We start from the raw sequence: 12,065 nt of genomic DNA on the forward strand, positions 1-12,065 counted from the left end.
ACAGAAACCTTGTACAGCCGGTCGCGCATGCTGGCTCTTACGGAACAGACTAACTCCCCTTTTGTGTAATAGCAGCTCTCAACATGCCCAGATGTGTAATGATTTCCACCTCCTTTAATACTTTTCACCTCATTCTGGTGTTGGTGACGTGTATTGTGCGACACCAGAGATGTAGTTCATTGAGCCGTTTCACACACAAATAAGTGTAACTTCACAGTTTTACGACAAACTGTGACTTTTTTCACTTGGACATTTTTTTTTAAGATTGACAAACATCATATGTGTAATTCATGGCACAATTCAAATGGGATCAAAAGATAACTTTTCTCTCGTCATTGACTTCAATACATAATTGTTCCAAAATAAGGTCCAATGGAGTTCTACCGGAAAGGGAGGGACTTCGGCTCTCTATTCCCCTTTGCTGGGGAGACGGCGGTGAAACTGCCGTTGTTATGCCGAGATATGCATGCACCTCGCGGGAGCGCGCACAGCTTAAAGCGAAAACTCCCAGACATTTCAATGATTTGTACGGCAAAGTACGGTTTGGAAATGATATAATTTCCTTTTTGGTTCATCAATGGTGATAAATAATCTGAAGTCTATAGTTTATGAACATTAAGAGTCGTAAACATTTTATTTTAGTATTAACATTAATACTATTTAATAACATTAATAATTAACATCATTAATTAACATTGATAGTATATAAAAAAAGTCCATATTATACACAGAGTTCTGTACTGTACATTGTACGGCGTTGGAGATCTTTTGATTGCAGTGAGAGTGCAAACACAAGCTCCATACTGTGTGTAAATTGTGTTTCCTCCTCTTAATATACTGAGAAGCACCTCCAAATGTTCACCAGGTAGGATGAAGATACTATATCCACTCAGAAATATAACGTCATCAAACTGTTTAAAACAAAAATAATTGCAATTCCGTATATAGCCACACTCAAAGTGTATTTGGAACATGAAAATATTTAATAACATGAACCAGGACAACAAAAAACACAAAAGTAAAACATAAATATTTTCAGGAAAAAAGTAACCAAGATAATAAATACAAAATAACTAAATGTAACACCTTGGAACTGCCAAACCCACACCGTACAGGACGTTGGCATTAGTTGCACAGAGGGCAGAGGTATTCCCTATCCAGCGCTGGACTGTTCACACAGCCATGGTGGAACCACCTGGCAGATGTCACAGCCAATCTAAAATGTATGGAAAAGGACATTAACGTCTAACATTGCCAACATTTCATTGCATTTTTCAGAATTCTGACATCACTTTTGTATTACTGTGGGCACTACCACACTACTAGAATGCTGTGTTGTAAACCTGGTACAAGTGATGTCAGACTAGTAGTTATGGGTAGTGTAGTGTCTTCGGCAATCCTAAACTCCGAAAATATATTTGTTTCTCCGAATCGAAGGGGAAAGATACAAAAGCATTGAACACAATTTAAACCTATCAATGTTGTGTAATTAACAAGGATAATCTGGTGTTTTTGAGTTGATGAGTAGTGCAGATATCACTGTAAAATCAATCGACAGTAAGGAGAATACTTACTTCCGGGTGTAAAATTCTCCGTTATCCAATGGGAATGGACGCTCACATTGCCTTTAACTGCCGCCGACATGGACGGATGCAGTGCGTCCCTGAGCGTCAAATACCGCCGCCGATGGGAATACATTGCAATCAGTTGAAAGCTCTTTGCGTCCGTTTATGAAGCTGAAGGAGACTCGGCGCGTCACAACTGCACGCCAAAGGACCCTGACCAAGCGTTGCTATTGGACTTTTAATTTTTTTATTTAACCTTTATTTAACCAGATAAAAAGCATTGAGATACAATCTCATTTACAATGCTGACCTGGCCAAGAAGGCAGCAACGTAACACATTTGTACACATAACACAGACATATAAAATACAGAGAACACAACTAAGTAAACAAAACAAAACGGGCACAGAGTCCAGCACACTTCCTGGGGGCTTGAGTAGATTGCTTTCTCACCGGAATAAGTCCCTGAGGGAATTTAGGCAAATTAAGCCGCTGAGGTCACATCTTCTTCTTTTGCTTTGGGTTTACTGGCAGGCTTACTTTGTAGTGGTTTATCTGCTATTTATCTTTGCACTAAGGTGTGTCTGCTGCTGAGCCTATTTACTATGCATACGACACACCTGGGACAGCGTGATGCCGTTATTGTTATTATTGCACTATTATAATTTTGCCTGTCTTGACTGTGCTAAATAAAAGAGAGAACCAAAAGCACTGTACAAAATATCAGCTTTATTGTCACGCTGTTCAGATACCTCATAAGAGCTGTGCGCGTGTCTTTACCGAACAACGCTCGTACACTTTGGAGTTGAGGACTGGCTTCAGTAGAAGCTGCTGGGTCGCATCTTCCCAGTAAATCGCCAGAAGCGCCGACACCTCCTCATCACTCCACCGCTCCCATGTTTTCTTTTGTGTTGCCATAAGTTAGTCTCTCTCCGTTGGTGCGCTGGGCTAATGCGAGCAAATAAAATGGCGGCTTCACAACACTTTTCAGAGTTTTACGGGGCGTGGTTTGCAATTCGCCCAGCCTTTCCTCCTCAGGAAAGTACTACCTCTCTAGCAGGGACTATCTGGGGGTGAAAAGGTTCGCGCGAACTAGGGACTAGTTCCAGATCCTTTTTGGTGTGAAACCAGATCCCCCCCCTATCGGCCTAGTTCGGGGGGAAAAGTACTCCGGTGTGAAAGCGCCTAAGGAAATGCTACTAAAATAAAATGTTAACGACTCTTAATGTTCATAAACTATAGACTAAAGATTATTTATCACCATTGATGAACCGAAAAGTAAATTATATCGTTTCCAAACCGTACTTTGCCGTACAAATCATTGAAATGTCTGGGAGTTTTCGCTTTAAGCTGTGCGCGCTCCCGCAAGGTGCATGCATATCTCGGCGGGCATGCATATTTCGGCATTACACTGTTCGCTGCTCGTCATGCAAGTATCGTGTACTTAAGTTTAATGTATGTTTAAATAATTGTAGACTCACAAGCGTGCACTCATGGTTGCGCTACAGAAAAGGGATATTTATTGACGAACGGAAGAGAGCAGGAAATGTGTGTGTGTGTGTGTGTGCCGCCGGCTGTCAGTGGCAGAGTCGGTCACTCTGTGATCCGCTCCGTCACACCCATAGTGAAAAGTTTATCTTTTCATTATACTCTGTAGTGTTTTAGCTTATTGTTTTGTTTCATCCTGCATTTTACTTTTGATTTCACTCAAATCGTTCTCATTATAATTTTTCCAGTTAAAAAAAGAAGATAGGGAAATACAAAATGGCTACGATAACACAAACAATACAAATATAGAGATGATGAGATCTGATGCTCAGTTATCGCATAACCACAAAACATTTGTTTGACCTATGTGTGTTGAACCATACCAGCTTTAGTATTATTACACCTAGAGAATGTTTCAGTTTTGTAAAACCCTATGAAATAACCAACACAGTCTCACGGCATTTCGTGTTATAGTCACAAAATTAATCTATTGATTCGTGTTCACCAACACGATTTTGCCATTTTTTTCGTGTCACACAGAACGATTTTAAAAGCAATGTAAATAATAACAAATTAGAAGGAAAAAAAGATGACAAAAAATATAGATTACAGTATTCTGAAGCTCTGAGCCCCATTTCTTTTCCTCGCGGACGGCAAAAAAACTCAGACATTATACAATTTAAAATAAAAGGGATAGGGTTAGGCTTAGGGTAAGATATTGAGTAAGAAAATGTTTTTATGAACCACACAGCTTCCGGTCTCCCAAGACCCGACCGGACAAAAATACGTGGTGCAGGCACGAAACATACTACCAATAGAAATACATTGCTTTTAAAATCGTTCTGTGTGACACGAAAAAAAGGGGAAAATCGTGTTGGTGAACACGAATCAATAGATTAAATTAATTTCGTGACTATAACATGAAATGCCGTGAGACTGGGTTGGAAATAACAGCCTTTATTCTTTTCAACACTATGGCAGTTAAACGTTTTCTTAAACTAAGAATCACAATCATCAAATGTCTCAAAAAGTTCTTGTTTTCTAATTGTACTCTTTTCACACAATCAAAAAAAATCTCACCTAGAGTTTTCCGTTTGCTGTTAAGAGCTGGATTTTGTGCACAAAGAACTTTGCTGTTGTTTTTTTTTTATTCTAGACCTTTTGAATGCCCTTGACTTCAACTGTCGGTAATTCAACATCCGAAGCTTCTGAGGCTCTACTTTAAAACGATAGATGCTCAGTATTGATTGTGTCTGGCATGCCCATCCTGCAAATATCACAGGCATAGAAGAGATTGGCATTACACAAACTCTCACAAGCTCTCAGCTCTTATTTCTACTCATTGCTCTGTGCATGATGACATCAAAGTAAAGAGCACTGTGTCAAGATCAAACAAGACAGGGAATCAGTGAAGCAAAGGAGGAAGTGTTCTGGTGTACTTATTGACAAGGGCTTACAAGAGCTTATGAGGGTTATCAGTTGTAAGGGGACGCTGAATATAGCTAGTGGCCCTTTGTTTTTTACCTGCTGGCCATTTCAGGTAAAGACAGCAATAGCTTAGCTTGTACTTCGCAATAATATTCTCTTTCTAAATGTGTTTCAGTAAAGGATAATTTGCAGCAAGCCGGCCATTACCTCAAAGGTGTTCTTACCATGTTGTTCCCATACCGTGTTCCCTTTATTGTTTACTTCCTGTCTGTCTTCTTCTGATGGAAAACTGATGTTTTTTTAGGCCACTGATCTTAAATTGACTGGATTTCTTTCTGCAGATGAATATGACTGCACATAGACCCTTGTTCAGAGCGTCCTCCTTAGCATCGGTCTGCTATTCTTATCCTTAACCTGTTAAGCCCCATAGCCAGCGGGGGCTATCGGAACAATTTTCACGAAACTGTGTCTCAGGGCTTCTTAACATTTAACAACCTATTAATGTGTCATACCCAGTTAATGGGAAGAAACTCAGCTAACTGACGATATGACCAATTTCTACCTAAACAAACACAAGTCTAACGCCAAGCCTCTGAATCAGCACTAAGCGAAAGGGTGCTAACGCACTTAGCACATAACTCACGGTAGCAATATTGTATACTTCATGCAATCTGCACAAACTATAAAAGATATATTATGAAAGCTGAGATTCCATAGATTCCAATGGTATAAGTATCATCACTCTGCGACCAAAACTCACAGCGGCGGCCAAAACGGCAAATATGTCTTACCTTTGCTGTTTTCTGATCAAATGTTATGTTCAAGGGCATTAAAACGCATATAAACGCTGCTGAAGGTTAATCCAATGTCTCTGTGTCACTTTGAAATTATTACTGATAATTAAAGTAAACAGATATGGTTCTAAACTGTATTGAAGTAAACATGTATTATTTTGAATTGTATTTTAGTGAACATGTATTGTTTGAACTGTTTTAAGTAATCCCATATATAGATATTGTTTTTTCACTTACAACTCACTGACCCAGAGATCCTGTTACACACACATACACCTCCTCCTACCAGCACACACACATATTCTTTTCAAGGTTCTTTCTGGGCATCAATATATCTGTGTACAATGTTTGGTTGTCTGGGAAAGAATAGTTTTTGTGAAATATTCCTTGGGAAAGTAAAGGAGTGAATTTCGGTGCAGAGATAAGATTGACTCTGTCCTTGTGAAACTTCCGAATCTCACGTTGTGCTCAGAAGAAAACATACTTTTTCTCAGAACTCTGATTCGCTGAATTGGACCCGACCAGAAGTGAATCCAACCAGTAAAAACACCTGGGGGAGTGAGCAGCTCACACAGCTCCTCCCCACGGACTCTCTGATTCGCTTCGGAGTAAAATGGGAAGGAAGAAGTCAACACATCTCCGCCCCAAAATATGAATATGAATACTGTAAAATGCTTCCTGTTTCTGACTGGCTGGTCCCGATACCTGTATCGCACAGCAGTGGAACCTGAAGTCCGGAGTACTCTGTAAACTTGTATACGTGTTTTGTTTCTTACCAGTAAAATCAGATTATTGTTATAACCTTTATTTCAGTGGTTTTGAATTCCTTTCTTTATTAAATATAACCAGCCTCATCTAACGAACGGCGCGTAGCGGAGGGGGGCTTTAAGCCACCATCCAAAAGTATTTGCTACAACATAACATTTATGTCAATAAACGTAGTTTTCTATAGAGTGTAACCCAGGTAGGCCTGTCACGATAATTAATTTTGTTGGACGATACATTTTCCTGGAAATTATTGCGATAAACGATAATATTGTCGGCACTGTTGTAAGACCATTTTAGACCACTGACATAATGATAATATATAATAATAATTCAAGTACATCCTTTCAAACGTAACTTTTTATTCAACATTCAACATTGCAAATGAAATGTGAAATAATATTAAAATATATAAATTATATATAATAAATAAAACAAATTAATACAATTATAATAAATAAATTAAATCAAACACAACCAAAACAATAAATTAAATAGGCCCGTTCTCATTTCATCAAATGTCCCTCCTCGACTCCTCGGTCCTCCGGTAGTGACCCGGAAATGAATTTTAGCGCGCCATGTTGAAGGACATCTCATTTCTCGAAATGCACATCGAGGACCGAGCATCGAGCATCGAGGAGGCTCTCTGGAGGAGCTATAACCGAGGATACACTGATGGGTCCTCCACGGTCCTCCACGGCTCCTTCGTGGATGCATTCCCGGCAACAGTGATGTTTCAAAGAGTACTGACGCACGGCCGGACTTATCTCCGCCAATGACAGCTCTGCATGCATCCCCTGGATATTATTTTATTAACTGCTTTCATCGCGACGCGATGTTTACAGTGAGAACAGCTGTGAGGTCCGTGCAGAAAGCAGAGCAGTGTGTATATTATATATCACTCAGTATAACAGGCCTACTCTCTTTATTTGCTTTAGTTTAGTAGATATCTACAAACAAAGTCGATATTTTTCTAAAACCATTTAGTGATTCACATAATAAAATACACAACGGCTGTAGCCTGATTATATGCTTTAGGAGCTGTAGGTGCGTGTGTGTGGTGTAGGTGTGTGTGGTACAGTGTGTGCGTAGATGCAGCGGACAGACAGGTCTCAGTTGGTTTGGTGTCCTCTGCTTACTTGTAATACTTGTAAATAAAACTTTTGGCCCGTCATTTATTTGGGGGATATATCCAGTCTCTGATAGTGTTACGTTATTATGAGAGTGCTCTGTTTGATTCTGAAATTGTATATATTTATATAAATATAGACATATATATGTGTGTGTGTGTGTCTGTGTGTATGTCCGCATCTGTAGCCTGTTATTGTCTCATTATACCGCACTGTGAATGAATTAAAAGTAAATATATAAGTCGTCATGAACACATCTGTCCATCAGACAGAGGGCTGCTGTGCCTCCTGTCATCATTAATGGACGTCTCTTTAAAATGACCGCTCAGAGGAGAGGAGTTCTCATTTCTCTAACCGCCTGCTGCTTCCCCTCCTCTCTCCTCGGCTCCCCTCCTCGGCTCCTCCGCTCGCATCTCCTGTGGGCGGGACTAACGGACCGTCTCCACAGCAGCGTTTAAAAAAATCTTGGAGGTGGGCGTATCTGAGGCTTGGGGATTTTTTTGCGATCAACCAATCACATGAATCTCCCGCCCGCGACATACGAAGCCAAAAAGCCCGAAGTAAACTGGATATAAACTCCCCAAAACAGGCGAAAACATACCACTGTCTCTGCCACCTCCCTCCATGCCTGGCTCCTCCGGTTTATATCCCGGTAGGTCTGGTCATAAAGCACCGGGTGATTGATTCGCTACCGCTAATTTCTCCTCCATTTTTTGGAATATGAGGAAATGACCTGCGGTATGTCTCTCCCAGCATACACGCCGTTTGATTGGCTAGAGCTTGAACTGCCAGATTTGCGTACACGGGATTTGATTGGCTGCCGCTTCCACCTCAGCTTCAAAAGTTGAACATTGTTCAACTTTGAATCTTGAAAATCCTGAGAATCTCCGCTCGCCTGCCCACAATGCATTTCGGCGAAAAGTGAGGGAAAGTGACGTCACCCCATTCAAAGTGAATGGGCAGAAGCGTTTCAAGATTTTTTTAACGCTGCTGTGGAGATGGCCCGTAAGTCTCGAGGATAGGAGTCGAGGAGGGGAGTCGAGGAGGGACATTTGATGAAATGAGAACGGGCCATAGACTCAGGCTGGAAAACAGCTCTCTCTCTCTCTATCTATCTATCTATATATATATATATATATATATATATATAAATGAATAAATAAATATGAGCACACATTGTCTCACAAGCAAAAAAACCCTCAAGTGTACAGTCCACTGTCCATACAAAGACCCAGATGCCTCAACAGGCCATATCCAAATCTGTTTTTCAAAGAGCAAGGAACACCAACATGTTTGCATTGTCGGGCAAATGCATCTTTGATTGTAAACTGTCGGGAAGGTGGGGGCTCTCCATCTCCAGCTGCCGTGTTTGCGACCAGCTGGCAAAACGGAATGGGGTGGTTGTGATTTAGGTGTAGTTTAAAATGCGTGGTATTGCCTGCTTTTGTCGCTACCCTTTTTAAACAAATGCGACACACCGCCCGGCTCATTCAAGTCCGTAGGTTCGCCTCGTTGATTTGGCTAGAATCCAAAATACTGCCACACCGGAGAATCGAGATGTGTAGTTAGGTTTTGTAACCAATTCCATTTCACTTTAAAATTCCCCGCGAGTAAGTCACACGTTGTCTCCCGCTTGTCGTTATATTGTTAATTTGGCTGCTACGCTGCTGCACGTGCACGCGGAGTGTCCTGACCTGGCTGTGTGTCAGCCCCGCCTCTCACAGCGCGCGTGGCCGGCAGCCACAGCGCGCCTGGCAGCCACAGCGCTCCTGGCTAAAATGCTGGTCACATCCTTATGTAAACGGCAATTTATCGAGCTCAGAAAAGTTATCGAGTCCATTTTTATTTATCGATTATCGTGACAGGCCTAAACCCAGGTTCCGGTTTTGGGCATGCTGGCTGCGCATCACTCTCATTCACCAATGGTAATGTTTAGATGGATTTAGGGACTCCCCCTCAATTCTATTGTCTCTAACGGTTCAAAAGAGGTGTCAATCACCAAAATCGACTGATGGGTTCCAGAGGTATGGCAAATACACCCAAATGACCTCTCTAAAAAGGTCAAATGTCACTTGTTTTGCATCAATCTTGATACAGGGTACTTATTGTATGTTATTGTTTGGATTCCTAAAGCTTTTTGTCTACTATCCCATCATTCAAGGGTGTTTTTGTTTTGGACAGAAACTATAATTAACATTTTTTTACTATGTTCAATCTGAATTTAAAATAAAAAAACATCTATATTGATTCTGACTTGTCTACATCCAACTCACAGGTGTATCATTGCTTTGAGAAAAAAGATTATTAATGTACCCCTTTTAGAAGTGAAGATATAGTCATTTGTTCTGGGCATGTCATTTTCGAGCCTGAGACCTGAAAAACAGGCTAATAATGTTTGAAAATGACTAATCAGCATTAGTTTTCAATCAAGTCATGTATTGATATAGAATACGTGATGCATAGTGTCACTGTTGGGCAGAAATGTTGACTTTCCCAATATATTACAGTTTGGTAAAATTAGTAAACACTGGTTCTTTTGTTCAGTTCTTGTTAAATTGTCTTTAAATATGTTGAAATACTTGCAACAGTCATTATATATTTAGTATTTAACCAATATCAAGCTACAATTGACTCCAATGTTGTTTGACAAGCAAATGTGGAGATGGGTGTTTTGGTCGTAATAAAAGTAGTGCCTTGTATCTGAGGCAGTGAATGCATCGTTGTGGATTAGCTAGCTATTTTAGTCTTCTCAGCAACACTTCCAACTAACAGAAGTATAACATTTAGTTTAGCATTATGATTATAAACAGCTAGACCCACTGCATAGTTTTAGCTGAGTGACGAGGTCCAGGTCAATAGAGCCGGTCATGACTCTTGGCGCACCGCCACTGGGGAAATATGCCCAGTTTGGCTAGCCAGAGCTAGGGAGAGCAAGAGATCCTCCCACACAGTGCAGCAGTTTCTGAACCAGCTGAGTTGAATCCCCCGGGCAAACTGCACTGGCCCAACTTATCAAGAAGTGTTCAAATGTTTTGGCCTAGGGTTAATTATGAAACTGTAGTGGGCTATTATGAAACTGTAGGACACATTTTGTCGAACAAAATCGCCTTGTCACTGCTTACCTTCACCTCTGCTGTTCTTTCCAACAGAATCAATAACCGGGTTGAAGTTATGAGGTGTTGCTTACAGTTTAAGGTTTCAAAAGTTAAATGTATTCACAATACCATCATTGGTAAAATATTCATAAAACCCACAGGCAGATGTAAAGGGTAACTAAAGAAAAAGAAAAAGTCAAAAAAGGTTTTTCAGCAAACCCAACAGCCAAGATGTAATGATTACTTAAAGGTCACCTATTATGCAAAATCCACTTTTATACATAAACATGTGTTCCCTCTGTGTAAAGATATTCTGAAAGTGTCAGGAAAAAATATTTGCTCACTTGTGGTCCTGATCCATTTATATAAAAACCTGTCTGAAAATGAGCTGATCAGATTTTGGCCACTTTATGATGTCATAACGATTTTTTGGCTTGTGTAACCATTAGCCAATAGATGGTTACAAAATAAAAGTAATTAGCTACAACTATATGATAACAATAAACACGTATTGGCTAACAGTGGTTTGAAGCATAGTTAAACAGGGTCAACACTCATCAGCCAACTGCCTTTCGCAACCCTCTTCCTTCCCCAGGTTGAATAGGTTGGAAACCTCAAATTGATTACATTTGTATTGTCTCTTAAAAGTAATTAACTGTCTGGCCAAAAACAGAACGAGCGGAGAGAGACAAATACCAAAGTGTTGAAAAGCAACAAAGAGCAAAGCAGTGTGAAAGAAGAAGAATAAGAAAATGCAACTCAGGTAATGATGTCCAATCGGTGTAATTTAATGTTCTATGGTGTCTATTATGTGCATGTTCAATAAAGTGTTCTTTTCCATTATGAAATATGACATGGTAAGGGACTGCAGCTATTGCACCAGCAAACAAGTGCATGGTGCATTAAAACGGCAATAAACATAAACACCCCCTTATATACTTGTAAGAAAAATCATGTGAAAGTTCTAAATCTGTCCATTCCTGATATGAAGCTGCAGGTATAAAAGTTTACATTTCAGATCTTTATTGCTAGTTTAAAAAGGCCAAACATATATATATGTTTTATAGCAAGGGTTAGAGACAAGAAGATTGGACTAAGGCCAAGCCCTAAGATATTCTTTCTGAGGCTTCCCATTGGACGGCAGCATTAATGGACAACCACATTCCACCTCTAAGTGGTTTGACATCTTGCTGCCATAAATAAACGCTAACAGGGACGCTCTATTAGGCTAAACAAGGCCCTGTGTGTCCCTCCAAAGCCATGAAGCGCCGTCCTAATGGTACACTAATGCCTTTATTGGATTACCCCAAAATCTCCTATTCCAGTGCGTCACAAATACAGCATTCTGTTGGGTTTGATGGAATGGAGAAGGCCTGGGTGCGATTGATATCAACCCGTTCCAAGATGTCCGCAATTAAGAGTATTTCCAGATAAAGATTATACTAATCTCCGATTACTAAATGCTTTTTTCGGTCACAGACACTGTGGATATTGTGTAGGGTTGAGACTGATTTCATAATTCGCCAATGCTTTTAGACTTGTGGCCATAGGAATTACATGTCACTCTCGTCATAAGTAAGAATACTGCACCATAAGCGACTTTCCATGAAAGCTTCCACACAATTGCATTAATAATAATACTGATTTTCATTAATTCCCCACACCTTTGTGCATTTACGGAGATAAAATACTAATCATTGCACATTATTTACATTGCCCCAGAGGTTATACATTCTAACCTGCAGACCGCGGAAGCAATTACTGTGCGAATAATGCAGATGGTGCAACAAAGTACTTACGG

Source organism: Trematomus bernacchii, unplaced genomic scaffold (assembly GCF_902827165.1).
Source record: "Trematomus bernacchii unplaced genomic scaffold, fTreBer1.1, whole genome shotgun sequence".
NCBI lineage: Eukaryota > Metazoa > Chordata > Actinopteri > Perciformes > Nototheniidae > Trematomus > Trematomus bernacchii.